The sequence below is a fragment of the Callithrix jacchus genome, chromosome 17 (assembly GCF_049354715.1).
Source record: "Callithrix jacchus isolate 240 chromosome 17, calJac240_pri, whole genome shotgun sequence".
Classification (NCBI taxonomy): domain Eukaryota; kingdom Metazoa; phylum Chordata; class Mammalia; order Primates; family Cebidae; genus Callithrix; species Callithrix jacchus.
This window is the reverse complement of record NC_133518.1, coordinates 8173173-8192515: the sequence shown is the minus strand read 5'-3', so window position 1 is coordinate 8192515 and position 19343 is coordinate 8173173. Positions and strand designations below refer to the sequence as shown.

Here is a 19343-nt window from a genome sequence, read left to right as displayed (position 1 = left end):
CAAACAAAGCTTTCCTGTCCTCCTGGGAGGAACATGGCAGAAGATGAGGGCCTAGCAGCCTCTTGGCACCCAGGATCCCCACAGCCCCACCCCACACTGAGGCATCCCTGCTGCCTTCCATGGGAAGAATACTCAGTACCCAAAGGAAGGGCCGAGGGCTCCAAAAGCAGCCACAGATGGGGCTGAGTGCACAGGATTGGAGTAGGTATGGCAATCTTGAGGGTCCCTGCCTGGGTATGCCAGAACCCCGAGAACTGGCACATGGTGTGTAGGCAGGCAGGCCTCCCACAGCCACCATCCCCAGCCTCACAACTGTAGGTCTTTGTTGCAGGTGCTGGAAAGTCCCTTGAGGGTCATCAGGAGCACAGAATGTTGCAAGAAGAGGGAGGCACGGGGTTGGACCAGGAATTCTGCCCCCGCCGGGGACCTCACATCCACACTTCCTTTCTCCCTGCCATGCTCATCTGCCCAAACACACACCCTGCTTTGCTCCAGATCAACTCCAAGCTGTCGGGGTTTCTCTTCTGGGGCATCAGGCTGCTTCTGGTGCTGCGGACAGAGATGCAGGCACTGAAGGGGCTAGACCCTTGTCTGGTCCAGCAGCTCACTGTCCAGGTCCGGCAGAGGGCAGGGAGGAAGGAAGCCATGCCTAAGGGGTGTGGAGAATGCAGAGGCTGGGGGAGGCAGGTGGAAGTGGCAGTTCAGGGCTTACCTATAGGCATCTGAGAGCTACACGAAGCTGAATTCCTTGGTGCCACAGAGGATGAGGTCCCTGGCCATCCTGCTGAGATGGGTAATGCAGAATGAAGCCTAGAACAGGAACTCAGCTGGGAGAAAGAAAAGATTCCCAGTCACCAAGCCTCTCTGGTACTCACTCAGCCTGACCATACAGGGAGAAAGAGGACGTTAGGTGGTGGGGGGGACCTGGCTACATTTTCTTTTTTTTTCCAGACAGAGTCTGTTCTGTTGCCAGGCTGGAGTGCAGTGGTGAGATCTTGGCTCACTGCAGTCTCCACCTCCTAGGTTCTAGCAATTCTCCTGCTTCATCCTCCTGAGTAGCTGGCACCATGGCCAGCTAATTTTTCTATTTTTGTTAAAGACGGGATTTCACCATGTTGGCCAGGGTAGTCTTGATCTCTTGACCTTGTGATCCACCTGGCTGGGTCTCCCAAAGTTCTTGATTAGAGGTGTGAGCCACTGTGCCTGACCTAAATTTTCATTCTGAGTAAAGATGGAGTCTTGCTATGTTGCCCATGCTGGTCTAAAACACCTGGCCTCAAGTAATCTTCCTGCCTTGGCTTCCAAAATATACTGGAATTACAAATGTGAGCCACTGCATTTAGCCGGTTTTTTCTTATTGTTGTTGTTTTAAATAAACCAGCTTTGGCTGGGTGTGGTGGCTCACTGCTGTAATCCTAGCACTTTGGGAGGCCAAGGTTGGCAGATCATGAGGTTAGGAGATCCAGACCATTTTGGCCAAAACAGTGAAACCCTGTCTCTACTAAAAATACAAAAATATTACCCAGGTGTGGTGGCACGCACCTGTAATCCCAGCTACTTGGGAGGCTGAGCCAGGAGAATCACTTGAACCCAGGATGTGATGGTTGCAGTGAGCCGAGATCGTGCCATTGCACTCAAGTCTGGCAACGGAGCAAAACAAAACAAAAAATAAGATAAACCAGCTTTACTGAGGTATTGTTCACATACAATCTACCCATTTATTTATTTTTATTTTATTTTTCGAGATAAAGTTTCAGTCTTGTTGCCCAGGCTGGAGTGTACTGGTGTGATGTCAACTCACTGCAGCCTTGGCCTCCTGGGTTGAAGCGATTCTCCTGCCTCAGCTCTCCAAGTAGCTACAGGTGCCCACCATCACACCTGGTTAAATTTTGTATTAGTAGAAATGGGGTTTCACTAAGTTGGCCAGTGCTGGGATTACAGGCGTGAGCCACTGTGCCCTGCCCAATTTACTCATTTAAAGTTTACACTTTAGTGTACAAGCAGTCTGACCATACAGGAGTAGGAGAAGACTGGAGAGAAGCTGGGCTGCAGGACAGAAGTGAGGCACAGGGCAGGGGACTGGCTCCCCAACACTCACCCATGAAGTCACGCTCACTGGTGGCATCCATGCTGTGAAGAGTGATGGCACCAAAGTTGAGTTCTGGGGGTTGGGAGGAAGCAGGGCTGGGCTGGAGAATAAGGAGTGTGGCCTCCTCTTCCCTAACCGGGTTGCCTGACCCCCTCCCCCTGGAAAAAATATCAGGGAAGAGGATTAGGGTGGGTGGGGTGGGAGCTGGGGGGAGGCATCTTTTCCAGTCTCAGGAGGGAGGTAGGAGCCCTGAGTCTCTCAGTACCAGGCGCCCCTGCCATGGGTGGCCCTTGGCCTAGATAAGCTCAGTGCCCATAGGCAATGAATGATGGTTTAACCAGGGGCCACAGGCTCCTGCCTTCTGGTGTGTCTGCATCTCCTGGCGAGTGCTGAGGGTGACTCTCCCTAGGGAGGAGGGACAGGGTATCTCACCTGCTCAGAGCAGCTCTCTGTCTATACCCAGGGGATTGCCCAAAATGGCTCTGCTTCAGGGACAGGGATTCATGGTGACCAGGGCTCCTGGCAGGCAGCCCTGACAGACAGACAGACAGACACACACACCCACACACACACAGAATGAAGTCCTAGTTGCCAGGGCAACCACCTGGAGCTCAACCTCTTCCCTGGCCCAGTCACCTTGGGTCCACAACACTTGTCCCCTCATGTCTCCTGAACACTTATCCCCAAGCACCGAGTAACCTTGGGTGCAGAACCCTTGTCTCCTGACACATGTCCCCATATGTCAGGCTGAGGGCAGTGGGCTGGACTCACTAGGTGCCTCACTGAGGAGGCCAGCCCTGCTCAGACACATTCACTGGCTTAAATGTCCCCACCTTAGCAAGACCTGGGGCTCCATGCAGGGTCCCCCTCTGAGCAGATAACCTGATTTTCTAACCCTTTCTGCCCTTCCCAGCTCATGTGTGAATCCCTAGGCTATGCAGCAGCCAACCTCACCAGGCCCTTAGGGCACTGGAGTCTCACCCACCTCCCCAGGGGCAGGACACCAATCAGCTTCTGAACCTCCAGCAGCTGCTCAGAGTCTAGGGTCAGCACCATGGCACCACTGTAGAAAGCCAGGGGTAGGAGGGTCAGGGAAGCCAGGGTCCTCCCATCCAATACAGCCCCAGCACCTCACCCAGCTCACCTCAGGATCCAGTGGCTCCAGGGAAGGGGCTGGGCCCTCTGCAGGTGGGTGTACCCTGGGAAGAGGATGTCATGTTCCCTGTGGGAGAGGAGGAGCAGGGACTCAGGTGGAGGCCAGGTCAAGGCCTGCCAGCGTCACTGGGACACTGCAGGCCTGGGTCACCCCGGGAAGAAGTGTTGCCCTACAGCACTGCACCTGAATGAGGGATCCAGGATCTCTCAGGAACAAACTGCTCTCAAGGGAAAAAGAGGACAAAATGGGGCCATGTGAACCATGGACTGGGCCTGAGCTGTGGGGCTCCTGGGGTGAGGCTTTGCCAGGAACACCCAAAGCCTGAGCCTCTGTCACTCAGCATCTCCCAGCAGGGGCTAGAACAAGGGAGGAGGCCCATGTTGGGTATGACTTGGGTAAGACTTGGGAGGTTTCATTTGAGGACCCTAGAAATAGCTGGGGCTCATAAAGAGCTGCTCGGAGCAGGTGGGACAGCCTGCCCCTCATTCAAGTTACTAATTTCTTGTACTTTTAATAGAAACAGGGTTTCACCATGTTGGCCAGGCTGGTCTTGAACTCCTGACCTCAGATGATCCACCCACCTTGGCCTCCTAAAGTGCTGGGATTACAGGCATGAGCCACTTTGTCCAGCCTGTTGTTGTTTTAAATAAACCAACTTTGCTGAGATATCACTCACACTTTAGTGCACATCCATCACCAATTTTAGAGCATTTTCGTCACCCCCTAAGGAAATTCTGTACTCAAGGCCAGGTACGGCGGCTCAAGCCTGTAATTCCAGCACTTTGGGAGGCCAAGATGGTAGGATCACTTGAGGCTGGGAGTTCAACCAGACTGTGCCACACAGTGAAAACCCGTTACTACAAAAAAATGTAAAAACTTTGCAGGGTGTGGTGCACACCTGCGGTCTTACCTACTCAGAAAGCTGAGGTGGGAAGATCATTTGAGTCCAGGAGTTTAAGGCTGCAGTGAGCTATTACTGAGCCACTGCGCTCCAGCCTAGGTGACAGAGCAAGAGCTCCTCTCTAAAGACAATTAAACAGAGAAAATTTGGCCAGGTGTGGTTGCTCACGCCTGTAATGCCAGCAGTTTGGGAGGTCAACGTGGGTGGACCACAAGATCAGGAGATTGAGAACATCCTGGCCACATGGTAATACCCTATCTCTACTAAAAAATACAAAAATTAGCTGGATGTGGCACATACCTATAGTTCCAGCTACTTTGGAGACTGACAGGAGAATTGCTTGAATTTGGGAGGGAGAGGTTGCACTGAGCCGAGTGCCACGAGCAAAACTCTGTCTCAAAAAAAAAAAAAACAGTTAAAAATTTTAAAATTAGGCTGGGCGCAGTGGCTTATGCCTATAATCCCAGCACTCTGGCAGGCTGAGGTGGGCAGATCACCTGAGCTCAGGAGTTCAAGAGATCAGCCTGGCCAACATGGAAAAATCCATCTCTACTGAAAAAAAAATACAAAAATTAGCTGCATGTGGTGGCACACACCTGTAATGCCAGCTACTTGGGAGGCTGAGGTAGGAGAATCACTACCTCAGACACTCCCTGTTCTTCCTAGCAGCCTTGCCCCACCTCCATGGTCACAATTTGTGTGCCCTTATTTCCCTCCAAGTCTGAGAAACAGGGGTCACAGGGAGTTGATGAAGAGGAGGGGTCTCTGACAACACGTGGAGACTCCCCAGCAGCTCCTCCTCCAGGTCTGCAAGGAACAAATCCAGACCCAAAGACACCAGGTCCCAGAAGCCAAAGCCTGGGATGAGGCCAGCAGGAGGCAGTCTTTGGCTCTGTCTTTTGCCAGATGGGCTGGGTGGGGACACATAATACAGGAGATGTGGGACACAGGCAGAGTGGGGAGAGACTCTTGCTGCTCCAGGCACAGCCAAGCTAATGCCTTAGTTTCCTTCCCTCAAATCTGCAAAGGGTGAGTTCTCTTCCCTTTTATTTTTTATTTTTTGAGGTGGAGTCTCACTCTGTCTCCTAGGCCGAAGTGCAGTGATGCAATCGCAGCTCACTGCAATCTCCGCCTTTTGGGTTCAAGGGATTCTCCTGCCTCAGCCTCCCAAGTAGCTGTGATTACAGGTGCACACCACCACGTCTGGCTAATTTTTGTATTTTTAGTAGAGACAGGGTTTCACCATGTTAGCCAGGCTGGTCGTGAACTCCTGACCTCAGGTGATCCACCAGCCTCTACCTCCCAAAGTGCTGGAATTACAGTCATGAGCCACCACACCAGGCCCCACAAAGGGTGACTCTTCCCTGCCTGCTGAGCTAGACTGCCATGGGAGTATTGGGGACTGCAGGAAATGCCCCACTCCTGGCTGTTCTACCTCTATCCTGGAGTTCTGTAATACCCCTGTCCCCCAGGGCCTGGCACCTCCACCCTGTTCATCCCGGCCACCTAGTCTGCTGTTCAGGATGCCATCACACCTCTCTCTAACCCCTGGGTGTCCCTTGGGAACTCACACCTCTGTGGGATCCACCATGGTCCTGATGGGCTCCCACAGGAGGCCGGAGAGCATCGAGCAGGTCTGCTGCATCCATAGTCTAAGCTCCATGACCACCTGTGCAAGCAGGAGGTGATGCTCAGGGAGGCTGACGAGTTGTTTCCCTGGGGAGTCAGGACCCTGCTGAGCTCTAACTGTCCCCTGGGCTCCCCAAGGTTGGGACAGCAAGGAGCAGGGGGTGGAGGGGCTAGAGGCACCTGGTCATTCCAGCTGCATCCTGTGTGCAGCTTCCAACAGTTTTGCCAATGAGCTCTTGGAGGTGAAGGGAGGCCCAGGGTCACAGTCTAGATGCCCAGAGGAGTCAATCCAGGCAGGGCAGCTTTCATCAGCCCTGCCAACCTCTCTCTCTACCCCAGGGCCCCAGGTCCTGCCCAAATCTCTCACCAATTCTGCTTAGCCCTGTTGTTATTTGTTAATTATTTTTTAAATTTTTTGTAGTTATGAAACCTTGTTATGTTGCCCAGGCTGGTCTCAAACTCTTGGCCTCAAGTGATCCTCCCACCTCAGCCTCCCAAAGTGCTAGGATTATAGGCATGAGCCACTGCAACTGGCCCATGTCCTGAGGTCTCCACTGCTGTCTGCCAGCGGTGAAGTAAACAGAACAATGGTGCTAATGCTCCAAGTGGCCCAGGGGCAGGTGGAGATGGGAGGCCAGGAAAGTGGTGGGGCTGAAGAGGTCTTACCTTCAGGTGGCGCTCGCTGGCTGTGTGGATGTCCTCATCACTGGGGTTGAGTCTGAAGGTGCCCTGGGCCCACTTCTTAGTCACCTATAGCAAGTGTCAGCAATGCTGGGGGGCAAGTGAGCAGATATCAGGAGCCAGGAGAGCCCCTGCCCTGGTCCCACCCTATCCCTAATGGCTGACTGTCCCTATCTAGGAGCTGAGTCCTGGAAACAAACCCTGGGAGGGGGCATCTTGGGTGGGGACACCTTCACTCATGAGCCATGTGGGCATCAGGGGTCATTAAAGGATGGAGAGAGGCAGTCATCAAGGCACACAGTTAAACAGCACTTGAGTATTTAATTAGTTCAACATGAAACCACAGACTGGCAACACTGCACTATTTGCTCAGGGATTTGGTGGGAGCCTAGGGCCACAGGGAGGGGCCTTGGGCCACAGGGAGTACCTGGTAAGCTGCCTGTTCCTTGAGCACAATGTGTACCAAGGGGAGCTGGAGTGAGGGTAGCTCCATGGGAAAGGGACAGGATTGCCACCCTGAGCTGTGTGACCGTAGGCAAGAAGACCCCTCTTTTCCAAATGAGGTCAACCACACAGGTCATTTTGGGCGCCAGTGCCCACTCGGACAGTCTGGATTTGAGCTTTGTAGGTGGATGGGAACCTGGGAGGGTTTAGAGATGCTGGGAGAACCTTTTTCCTGGGAGAGCTTTCCAAACAGGGAACAAAAAGAGCCACCCTGGGCCCCGCTGAGAAAGGATCCTACTGGAAGCTCTCACCACTGTCTTGTTCCACGCTGGTGGTGATGGTGATGGTGATGTCATCAATGCAGGTGGTGAGTGTCGTGAACAGAAGCACAAACCGCTGCAGTCCCGCTGGGCTGAAGTCAAAGTCTGTGTTGTGGACAAAGTAACCCTTGGGATATCCAGGGTGGGAGGATTGTGGTTTGCTGGACCCTTGTTGTGGGTTGTTTAACCTCAGCTCACATGTCTGTGGCCTCCCCAGATCCAGGCCCCTCCACTCTGTGAAGGCAAATCTATCCCTAGCAAGAAGACTACGAGGTGGGGCGGGGAGGTGGGGGCGTGTGGTAGAGGCAGGATGGTACCCACTTGCAGGTGTCAGTCATGTAGCAGACGATCCCTGGTGGCCGGATGGAGGCAGTGTGTTGTTGATGGCAATAGTGACAGGGAGGCGGGAGGGCAGGGGCCCCACCTGGACCAGGCTGCTGATGTTGGCCTTGAAGGGGAGGTAAACCCCCCATGCTCTAGCACATCGACCCCATTCACCCACTGCAGACACTGGAGATATGGGAGGGGGCGGCAGCTCAGTGCATGAGGAGGGGCCCTGTTATCGGGCACTCCCTCATAACTTGCAGCATAGAGCTGAGGCCTGCCAGCCAGATGAAAAGAATGGCATCCCAATGGGGTAGAGGAGGTCACCTATTCCCCTACACAGGGCACAGCCTCCAGGGCAGAGCAAGGAAGGGCCCCTCACCGTTCCATCCCAGGAGACAGGCTGTGGGTGGCACCTGGGACTCCCATGCTGTTCAGCAGCCACACCCACCCACCTGCCCTACCTGCTCCTGGCTGCACTCACCACAATGGCATAGGAGTGGGCACTGCCAATCCTCAGCACCACTCTTCTGTGGAGGTCCTGGGTCCACCATTCTGGCAGGGTCACTTCCCATTTGTGCCACACCCAGCTGACAAAATGCCATAGCCGCCAGTCCTGGCAGATGTTCTTGAAGCTGGAGAGAACCTCCATGTCCAGGGTGGGGCCAGACTGTGGAGAGAAGGGTGGAGCTCAGCTCCTAGGCCCCCAAACAGATCTGGGACCAAGGTACATTTCTGCCTTCTTTGCAGAGCTGACCTCAGGATGTTTAAACTGTCTCCTCCTCCCCATCCTCAGGTCCAGCTCTGTGCAGCCCAAGACGCTCTGGCCCGACTACTGGGAGGAGTGTTTGGGTGGCTCATGCCGGTAATCAGTGCTTTGGAAGGTCAACATAAAATGATGGCTTGAGGCCAGGAGTTCGAGACCAGCCTGGGCAAAGTAGTGAGCCCCTATATCTAAAAAAACAATTTTTTTTTAAATTAGCCAGGCGTGGAGCCCCCAGCTAACTTGCAAGGCTGCGGCAGGAGGATCGCTTGAGCTCAGAAGTTAGGATTGCGCCACTGCGCTCCAGCCTGGGCAACAGGGCCAAGCCCAGTTTCAAAAAATGTTTTAAAAATTAAAAACAAACATTAAAAAGAAAGGACACTGCCTGGGCTCAGCCTTGGCATTGGGAGGGGGCTTGGCAGGGGCGCTTCCTCCTCCTCCTCCCATCTCCTCCGCAGCGGTTCTTGTGGGCCCCCTCCCTGCCCCACTCCCATAACCCGGTGTTCCCAAACCCACTGACCTTTAACCTCCTCTGGGCCCCCAACTCCTGGGCGATTAGGGGAAGGAGCCTGCGAGGCGGCCCGGGCTCCCCTACTTTCTCCTCCCGGCTTCTGCACGCCTCCCGGCCCTGCCCTAAGTACCGCAGCAGCGGCCGCTACCACCGCTCCTGGAAGCCCCGGCGCCGGTCGTCAGAGAAATCGGTGCGGAAGCTCCAGAGTCCGTCCAGCTCCTTGCGCTTCCGTGACGGGCTCTCCCGGGGGAACGGCATCCCGCCCTGCAGCGCCATCGCGCAGCCACACAACAACGGCCCTGGCGCTGCCTAGGCCACCGCCGGCCCTGAGGCCAGGCTTTCCGCTCTGCTGCTCGGCTTCCGGCTGCGGGGATAAAAGAAGCGCGGGTGGAGGCCGGTGGGCGTGTCGCTTGTCGTTGACGTACTGAGGCCGTCGGCGCCATGTTGGTTGAGGGCGAGTGCCACGTCTGGAAGGGAGGGGGAGCCTGGAGCTGCTGGGTGGTGCCAGGGACTGGAAACCCCGGGCTAGGCCTTTGACGAAATGGGATCCTCACACTCAACCCCAGTCAAGAAGGGCGAGGACTTCCACCCCGACCCAGGCTGGACGATCCAGGGCGGCAGGCCAGGACAGAACTGCTGAGATGTGAGATTCCCTGTTTTCTTCAAGGAGCACCTCCACTTGCTTTCCCCAGCGTGACTCCTCTGAGCAGGACCCAAGGGAACCTCTTCCATGCCTGCCAGGTGCAGCGGTGGCCCTCGCCTGTAATCCCAGAACTTTGGGAGGCAGTGGTTGGTGGATCACTTGAGGCCAGTCTGGCCAACATGGCGAAAACCGATCTCTACTAAAAAAAAAAAAAAAAAAAAAAAATAGCTGGGTGTCTTGTTGGGCACCTGTAATCCCAGCTAGTAGAGAGGCTGAGGCTGGAGAATCGCTTGAACCTGGGAGGTGAAGGTTGCAGTGAGCCAAGATCATGCCATTTCACTCCAGCCTGGCGAGAGACTCCCCCACCCCCAAAAAGAAGGCTGGGGCAGGGGCTCAAGCCTGTAATACCAGCAGTTTGGGAGATTCAAATGGGCAGATCACTTGAGGTCAGGAGTTTGAGACCAACCTGGTCAACATGGAGAAACCCCATCCCTACTAAAAATACAAAAATTAGCCAGGTGTGGTAGTGGTCTCAGAACAGCTACTCGGAAGGCTGAGGCAGGAGAATTGCTTGAACCTGAGGGGTGGCCATTGCCATGAACTGAGATGGTGCCACTGTGCACCAGTCTGGGCGATAGAGTGAGATGCCATCTCAAAAAAAAAGTTTATTGAAAAACTTTAGAACAGGAAGGAAAAGAAAGGAAAGGAAAAAGGAAAGGAAAGTACAACTTGGAAGAGGGCCAAGTGTGTGACCTGAGAATCCAAGTGCCCAGCTAGACCTCTTGACTCGGGGTTTCATAAGCTGGCATCCTTCTGGGGTCTTGCCACTCCTGATTCTTTAGCTTGGGGCTCAGAACACACGTTCTTCTTAGACCATGAAGTCATTCTCAGGGAACACATCAGTTACAGCTGTTGGGTGCCCCTGACATACAGAGGGGGCCCTTGGGTCCTAGGAACACCACCTGGACTCAATTGTTTGTAGAATTCCTCCCCACCCCGTCTCATGCTCCCTCAGTCTTCTGAAAAATGGACCTTAACACCAGAAATGGAATCCCCAGTGTAGTGAAATAAATACATTCTACGAACTGACAAGGCCTGAAGGCTTTTTCACAAAGGTTTATGCTCTTTTTTCCTTATTTTCTTTAATTTTACTTTTATATTACCTTAGCAAAATGTTTACACACTTAAATTAGGATACATTTCACTGTTTATGAGGCAGCTTTAGGCCAAATTTAACAAAAGTAATCCCAGCAACAGGGGAGGCTGAGGCAGGAGAATCACTTGAACTCAAGAGGCAGAGGTTGCAGTGAGCTGAGATCATGCCACTGCACTCCAGCCTGGGCGACAGAGTGAGACTCCAACTCAACTCAAAAATAAATGAAGGGAGAAACTTATATATTTATATATGTATGATGTTTACATTATATGAAAATATGACATTTCTATTTATAAAACAATCTACATATTTAATACATTAATTCATTAAATATATATTTTATATATGTTATATATACACTTATGAAAAGGAATTTATTATAGGAAGGACCTCTCCTGAGAGGCAGAAACTGGTGCCTCCACCACGACTTCTCTCTTGGCACATTCCAAGCTTGGACAAATTGGGGAAGTGGGTGGAGGTTGCCCTGCATTCCCCCTCCTCTGCTTAAGTGTGTCTTCGTAACATCAGCTGGCATCACACAAAGGGCAGGAGAAGCCAACACCCAGAACTCTTTTGCTGGTCAGATTCCCAGAGTGTCTGTCCTCACCCAAGCCTGTTCTGTGTGTCTGTGTTGTGAAGCTTGAGTCTTTGGAAAGAAATGGGAAGGGGGGTGGGGTGGCGGAAATGTTACCACAAGAATGCTTCTCATTCCTCTGTTCTTGTTGGGTCCTGTTTTGGGGGAGGGTGGGGGTTGGGGAAAGTGTGACCTTGTGTCTTTATCAACAAACTAATTTATACAAAATAAAAAGAAAAGGAATTTATTTCTTTGCTGTTCGGACACTTTTCTGGTCTTCTTTTCCCTATTGGTTCCTGGAGGTAGCCAGCCTCTAAATCCATGGAATTTCTTGAATGACAGGTGTGTCTGTTACTCATAGTGGCCACCCCAGGGTCACAGCTGAGTGCATGCTAACCAGATGATTTGGCCAGGGAAACAACCACACCAGAAAGATCAACCATGTGATTTGAAGTTGCGACGTTGAACCACATGTCAGCCCGACCTCCAGAAAGGAACTGGGGGGCTGGAGATGGACTCAACTGCCTGGTCAATAATTGCATCAACCCTCCTGCTGTGATAAAACCCCTGGACGTGGAAGCTAAGGTGATCTTCCCTGGTTTGAGATACACATCAGTATGCTGAGAGGATGATGTGTCCTGAGGACACAGAAATGTCATCTTCAGGACCCTCTCGGAGTTTATACTATGTGTCTCTGCTTTTGACTGGTGTTACTTTTGTCAGTTTTTCTTATATAAAACTGTAATGAAAATATCATGCTCAGCTGGGCACCGTAGGTCATGCCTGTAATCCCAGCATTTTGGAAAGCTGAGGCGGGCAGATCACCTCTGTTTGGGAGTTAGAGACCAACATGGCCAACACAGTGAAACCCTCTCTACCAAAAATACAAAAATTAGCCAGGTATGATGGCACTCACCTGTAATCCCAGCTACTAGGGAGACTGAGGCAAGAGAATCACTTGAACCTGGGAGACAGAGGTTGCAGTAAGCTGAGATTGTGCCATTGTACTTTTGCTTCACAGTGAAACTTCATCTCAAAAAGAAAGTATCTTGCTTTTCTGAGTTATTTGAGGTTTTATAGAGAAATTATTAAACCCGAGGACACTGTGGGAACCTCTGAATTTGTAGCCAGTTGGTGAGAAGTACATGTGATCTGAGGACACCCAAACTTGCAGCTTGCCTCTAATGTGAAGGTAGCCTAGAGGGGGTTTGTGGCCTTAACCTGTGGCATTTGATGTTAACATCAGGGAATTGACATCAGAATTGTGTCATACAGGCCAGCTCTGATGGCTCATGCTTGTAATCCCAGCACTTTGGGAAGCAAGGTAAGAGGATCACTTGAACTTGAGTCTGAGGCTACATTGAACTACCACACCACTGCAGCCCAGCATAGGTGACAGAGCAAGACCCCAACTCCAAAAATAAAAAAATTGCATGGCACAGTGCCTGTCTTTAATGGCTCAAATGTTGCAGGAACTTTCTTTTTTTTTTGGAAAACAGAGTCTTGCTCTGACACCCAGGCTGGAGTGCAGTGGCTCAATCTTAGCTTACTACAACCACTCCCTCCTGGGTTAAAGTAGTTCTCTTGCCTCAGTGTCCTGAGCAGCTGGGATTACAGGTGCACATCACTGTGCCTGGCTAATTTTTGTACTTTTTTAGTAGAGACAGGGTTTCAACATGTTGGCCAGGCTGGTCTCGATCTCCTGACCTCAGGTGATGTGTCCACCTCAGCCTCCCAAAGTGCTGGGATTATAGGCATGAGTCTGCACCTGGCTTGAGTTTGTTTTTAGATAAAGCAATCTAAAAACATCATGGCATAATGCTATCTTTTCAATACACAGAGTAAAGAGGACAAGCAGGTGAAAGAATAAATGAAAGATTGGAATCCCACTTCCCCCCACTGTCCCAAGGTGTTGGACATTGATGAATAGGAGGAAGCAAGCCACTCACAGGGCCAGGAAGAAATGAATGCATCAGTATTGCCAGGAGAAGAGGCCGGCACAGATAAAATATGCTATGACCATAGCTAGCAGGTACTGATGGAGAGAAACGAACACACAGAGAGAGAAGTCACATCTTGGAAGTGGAAGATCCTGAAGATGGGGCAATGGAGGGCTGGGGAGGGGTTGCCCATCAGAGAAGGGACCTCAGTGTTGGGGTGACTGTGCTTATTTGGAATCTGTGGGGTGGAGGGGTATTTGATGGTGGGATGAAGGGACCTCAGTGTTGGGGTGACTGTGCTTATTTGGAATCTGTGGGGTGGAGGGGTATTTGATGATGGGATGCAAGTCTGAGGAGCCAGAGGAAGGGATGTGGGTGATGCGCCCAGCATGGTGAGCTCCAATGGGATATTTGCAGGGAGTGTGTCTACATTGGCTGGCATCAGGAGGGTCTTTTCTGTGCCAGGCAGAGAACTTTCCCAAAGCACTAGGAGTAGAGAAAGGCCAGGAGCTTCAGGGCTGTGGCTGGACTGTGGCCCAGGGTTCAGATATCAAAGGACTGGTAGGAGAGGGAGGGGCCACTCAGTCACTCTGAAACAGACCAGCAGAGTCCCAAGGAAAATGCTGACAAATCATAAAAAGGCCAAGAAGAGCCAGGAGTATTGGCTCAAGTCTGTGACCCCAGTACTTTGACAGGCAGACACAGAAGGATCACGTGAGCCCAACAGTTCAAGAACAACCACAGCAAGGCCCTCTTTCTACAAAAATTACAGAAATTAGTGGAGCAAGGTGGCCTGTGCCTGTAGTCCCAGCTACTCAGGAGGTTGAGGCAGGAGGACTGCTTGAGCCCAGGAAATTAGAGGCTGCCATGAGCTGCAATCATACCACTGTACTCTATCCTGAGGAGCAAAGCTAGACTCTGTCTCAAAAAAAAGAAAATGGTGGGCACCAAAACTGAAGACCTTGGGAGCTGGCTGGGCCCAGTGGCTCACATCTTTAATCCCAGCACTTTGGGAGGACAAGGCGGGCGGATCACCTGAGGTCAGTTGTTCAAGACCAGCCTGGCCAACATAGCAAAACCCTCTCTCTACTAAAAACACAAAAATTAGCCAGGTGTGGTAGTGCACACCTGTAATCCCAGCTACTTTGGAGGCTGAGACAGAGAATCATTTCAACCCTGGAGGTGGAGGCTGCAGTGAGTCAATTTCATGACCCTGCCCTCCAGCCTGGGCAACAGAGCAATATTCTATCTCAGGAAAAAAACAAAACTGTGGAGTTGGAGCATCAGGTGGGAGATGGTAAAGGGAGAGAGAGGGGAACTGTGGGTGTGGAGGCTGTGACCTCTCCGAGGCTGTGTGTTGGAGCAGGAACACAATTACCTGGAGAACAACCTTACCTTGTCTGACACCCTCAGATCTTTGTCCCAGGCCAGGAATCTTTTAACGACAGGATCCTCTGTGATCAGAGAGCATGCTACTGTTTGAGAAGCAGAATAGTTTCCCTGGGAGCAATAGGGCGGTGAAAAGAAGTGCACCTCCCTGGGGAAAGCCCTCAGGATGGTGTCTCAGGTGAGGTGGATGGGACAGGAGAGAATGACTTTCACTGGGCAAGGGAGAGGCTTCCGCTCTGAGGCTGCCCTGAGAAGTGGCTGAAGAAGGTCCTGAGTGTGTGAATCTACAGGACAGAAAGCTGGGAAGAAGCCAGGATGCCCTCCCTGCAGACACGAAGGGATCACTGCAGAGTCATAAAGTAATTCCCGTCAATTCCTCATGAGATAGTCACATCAGGGTGTGACCATGGCTTTGGTATCTCCCTCTAGGGATGGAGACAGTTAAGTTTAGAAAGTCAGCAAGAGGCCGGGCACATTGACTCATGCCAGTAATCCCAGCACTTTGGGAGGCTGACGGGGGTAAATCACAAGGTCAGGAATTTGGGACCAGCCTGGCCAACATGGTGAAACCCCATCTCTACGAAAGATACAAAAAATTAGCTGGGTGTGATGGTGTGCGGCTGTAATCCAAGCTATTTGGGAGGCTGGGGCAGGAGAATCGCTTGAACTAGGGAGGTGGAGGAGGCCGTAGTGAGCTGAGATCATGCCACTGCACTCCAGCCTGGACAACAGGGTGAAACTTTGTCTCAAAAAAAGAAAGCAAGAAACATTAAGTTTCAGGGGGCACAACTGAAACCACTTTCTTTGATTTTGTTTTTATTTCAATTGATTGATTGATTGGAGATGGAGTCTCACTCTGTTGCCCAGGCTGGAATGCAATGGCATGATCTCAGCTCACTTGCAACCTCCACCTCCCAAGCAAGCAATTCTCCTGTCTCAGCCTCCTGAGTAGTAGGGATTACAGGTATGCACAGCCACTCCCAGCTATTTTTTGTATTTTTAGTAGAGAGGGGGTTTCACCATTTTGGTCAGGCTGGTCCCAAACTCCTGACCTCAAGTGATTCACCCATCCACCTCAGCCTCCCAAAGTGCTCAGATTATAGGCATGATCTATCATGCCTGGCCTTGGTTCTTCTTCTGAGGCAGGGTTTGCTTCTGTCACCCAGGCTGGAGTGCAGTGGTACAATCACAGATTACTGCAGTCTCAAAGTCCTGAGTTCAAGCAATCCTCTTGCCTCAGCCTGCAAAAGTGCTGGGATCTCAGGCATGAGCCATGGCGCCTGGCCTGAAACCAAGCAAGCTTTCTTATCCCAATCACAGACCTTCACCAAGTCTAGCTGAGTCATCTGTGGCCTCTTAAGCATCCCTCATGAGTGATCACTTCTGAGTCCTCCTGTATAAAGAGCTCACCCAAGGGGGGCATATTTTTCCCATGGGAAAAGTATGGTAATGGGAAGTTTCCCTTTTGAAAAGAACAGGATTGGAGGTGCTCTCTGGGTGTCCTCCTACCAAGCAGCCTGTTGAAGACCTCATAGTGCTCAGGGAGCATGGGCAACACTCGCCGTAGCTTCAGCTTCACCTTCAGACCACACAGGGTCTCCATCACCCAGGTCTCCTCAGGCTCAGGGAGCACCTTCTCTGCCTCCTCCTCTGATTTGTCTGACCACTCCCTCTTCCGTTTCCAGCACAGAAACCTAAGTGGGGGGGGTTGCAATCTACCCAAGGGGTTGAGTAAAAACACAGGCCACCACGTAATGCTTCAGTAACTGATCACCTTAAACCCCGATCCCAAACCACAAAACACTCTCCATCCTCCCCAGCCCTGCAGACTGTTGGCTTCTGCAAGCCATCTTTCTGTCTTTCTCCTTTGTAAACCCCATGTGCCTCTCCTTCTCTTCCCCATTCTTCCATCTCTCTGTCCACAGAATGCATCATTTCCTTTTCTGGTCCCAGCTCGCTGAGTCACTTTTTTTTTTTTACTTTATTGCCCAGGCTGGAGTGCAGTGGTGCAAGCTCCTATCACTGCAACCTCCATCTCCCATGTTCCAGTGATTCTCCTGCCTCAGCCTCCCAAGTAGCTGGGATTACAGGTGCCCACCATAACACCCAGCTCATTGTTGTACTTTAGAGACAAGGTTTCACCATGTTGGCCAGGCTGGTCTCATACTTCGGGCCTCAAGCAACCCTCCTGCCTTGGCCTCCCAAAGACCTGGGGTTACAGGTGTGAGCCACTGCACCTGGCCTGAGTCCCTGCTTGATACCCCCACACACTCCCTCAGTGCTCCTTCCTGATTACTGGGTTGGTCTCCCCTCCCTTCCCCTTGCCCCCTCTCCTCCTCCTCTCTCTCTCTCTCTCTCTCTCTCTCTCTCTCTCTCTCTCTCTCTCTCTTTTGAGACAGGATCTCATTCTCTCCCCTAGAGTGCAGTGACTCCATCTCAGCTCACTGCAACCTTTGCCTCCCAGGTTCAAGAGATTCTCCTACCTCAGCCTCCCTGGAAGCTGAGATTATAGGCATACAACCCAGCTAATTTTTGTATTTTTGGTACAAATGGGTTTTCACCATGTTGGTCAGGCTGGTCTCAAACTCCTGACCTCAGTTGATCCACCCACCTCAACCTCCCAAAGTGCTGGGATTACAGGTATGAGCTACCACATCCGGCTTTGGTTTTTCTTCTGAGATGGGGTTTTGCTGTAACCCAGGCTGGAGTGCAGTGGCAGGATCTTGACTCACTGCAACCTTGGCCTCCCAGGCTTAAGCAATTTTCCTGCCTCAGTATCCCGAGTAGCTGGGGTTACAGGCACGTACCACTACCACCAAGCTAATATTGTATTTTTAGTAGAGATGGGGTTTCACCATGTTGGGCAGGCTATCTCAAACTGCTGACCTCAGGTGAGCCGCCCACCTCAGCCTTCCAAAGTGCTGGGATTACAGGTGTGAGCCAACCCCCAACCCCTACCCTCATTCCCTCCTGGTTCTCAGTCAATCTTCTCTCATCTCTTCCTCTAGTCCCCTCACCTGATGGTCCTGGCATTTCATTGTTCACCACCTCTGGGAGGAAGTACTCTGAGGTGCTAGGCTGGGGGCTCTGCTCCTCAACCTGGGGTTGCCATTGATGGCTGGCCATGATCTCCCCCAAACTCTGTTCCCTCCCAGGGAACCTAGTTCCTGTTGTGGCCAAAGCCTTCCTCCACACTCTATTAGGAACCAGAAGAATGTGCTATCTATTCTGAAGGCTGGGAAGAGGTCAGGAGTGGAGAACAGCTCTGAGAAGATACTGTTGTCCACCTGAGTTTCAAAGTCCCCAGGGAGTTCAATCCCTCCAATCAGGAAGGGTGGAATCTCTGATGTCATTGGTCATTCCAACCTGGCAACCAGTTTGAAGAAAAACACATGTAACTGCCAGCCTGAGCTCCTGTCCTGGAGATCTGAAGTGCATGGCATCTTTTGCCACCATCCCAACCTCAGACCATTGTCCTAAAGCATCTTCAGGGTCTCCACATCCCTCGCTTCCTGTCACAGCAGAGGCTGTGTCCTCTCTACTCAAAAGCTGAAGCATGCTGGGGTCTCATCTGGACATGCACATTTCAGAGTCCCGTCTGGTAGGAGAGGGAGCAGGGTGGCAAGGAAAAGTAGGGAAAGTAGAAATGATGGAACCTTACAAGAGTGAGACTAATATGTACAAGAGATCCCAGGTACACTGACTTGATGAAAAAGTTACATCAAAGCACTCAATTTGCAAAAGCTTTTCTGCTGAGTGTTTCCTGACATTCACTGTCTAAGATTCTGTATTAGGGGTACATGCATCCTCTACCCTAAGGCATCTTCGAGTCCAAGAGTCATTCTGAGGACTGAAAATCATAGGAAACTGTCCATGAGCTCACACATATTTCCAGTGGTGTCCCCAATTTCAGGAAGTCCATGGATTACCTAATACTAGCCCCTCCAGTTGAACTAAGAAACTCTAGTACACATATCAAGTTTTGTATCATATATATTTCCCTCAACTCAGAAATTTTCCTATCATTTATGGATTCTATGAATAAAATATCACATGTACAAAAAGACTAAGTCAAAAAAATCTCGGCTATGCACAGTGGTTTGTGCTTGTAATCCCAGCACTTTGGTTGGCCAAGGGAGGAAGATTGCTTGAGGCCAGGAGTTCAAGACCAGTGTGGGCAACAGAGCAAGACCCCATCTCTATTAAAAAAAAAATAAAAAATAAACAAATTAGCCAGGTGTGGTGGCTGGCGCCTGTGTTCCAACTACTTGGGAGACTGAGGCAGTAGGACTGCTTGAGCCCAGGAGTTAGAGGCTACAGTGAGCTATGATTGTGCCACAGCACTTTAGCCTGAGCAACAGAGTGAGACCCTGTGTCAAAAAAAATTTTTTTTAACAAAAAATAAAAGAGTTTCATGGCATTCAGAGACCATCCTGGGAAACTGTGAGTTCTGGCTGTAGTGGCTCATGCCTGTAATCCCATCACTTTGGGAGGCCAAAGCAGGTGGATCACCTGAGGGCAGGAGTTCAAGACCAGCCTGGTCCACATGGTGAAACCTCATCTCTGCTAAAAGTACAAAAAATTAGCTGGGCATGGTGGCAGCTTCCTGTAATGCCAGCTACTTGGGAGGCTGAGACAGGAGAATCGCTTCAACCCAGGAGGTGGAGATTGCAGTGAGCCAAGATAGTGCCACTGCACTCCAGCCTAAGCAACAGAGTGGGACTCCAACTCAAAAAAAAAAATAGCTATGCATCTCTCACCCAATTTGCCTGCTAGGAAATTCCTTGTGAGCACCAAGAACTTTACTGAACTAGAAGTCATCC

General features: G+C 51.3%; 1 protein-coding gene and 1 pseudogene across 44 annotated transcripts in view; both read right to left on the bottom strand.

The window, feature by feature from the left end:
• The window catches only part of LOC103790476 (uncharacterized), a 99505-nt gene that overhangs the window by 72092 nt on the left and 8070 nt on the right, over positions 1–19343 (bottom strand). For 14 of the 44 annotated variants that reach the window (XM_078354963.1, XM_078354962.1, XM_078354942.1 and 11 more), the window contains exons 2-11: positions 8828–9660; positions 8029–8214; positions 7212–7325; positions 6442–6546; positions 5720–5815; positions 4447–4537; positions 4156–4267; positions 3234–3311; positions 2099–2247; positions 713–827 (exon numbers count right to left, since the gene is read on the bottom strand). The gene's annotated coding sequence lies outside the window, so the exon portion shown is untranslated. Of the gene's footprint in view, positions 1–480; positions 550–712; positions 828–1542; positions 1641–2098; positions 2248–3074; positions 3153–3233; positions 3312–4155; positions 4268–4446; positions 4538–5717; positions 5816–6441; positions 6547–7198; positions 7326–7541; positions 7731–8028; positions 8215–8301; positions 8499–8827; positions 9661–19343 lie in introns of all 44 variants that reach the window. The other 30 variants (XM_078354949.1, XM_078354941.1, XM_078354952.1 and 27 more) reach the window with 30 other exon arrangements.
• On the bottom strand, positions 13137–18881 carry LOC118148957 (speedy protein E12-like; annotated as a pseudogene).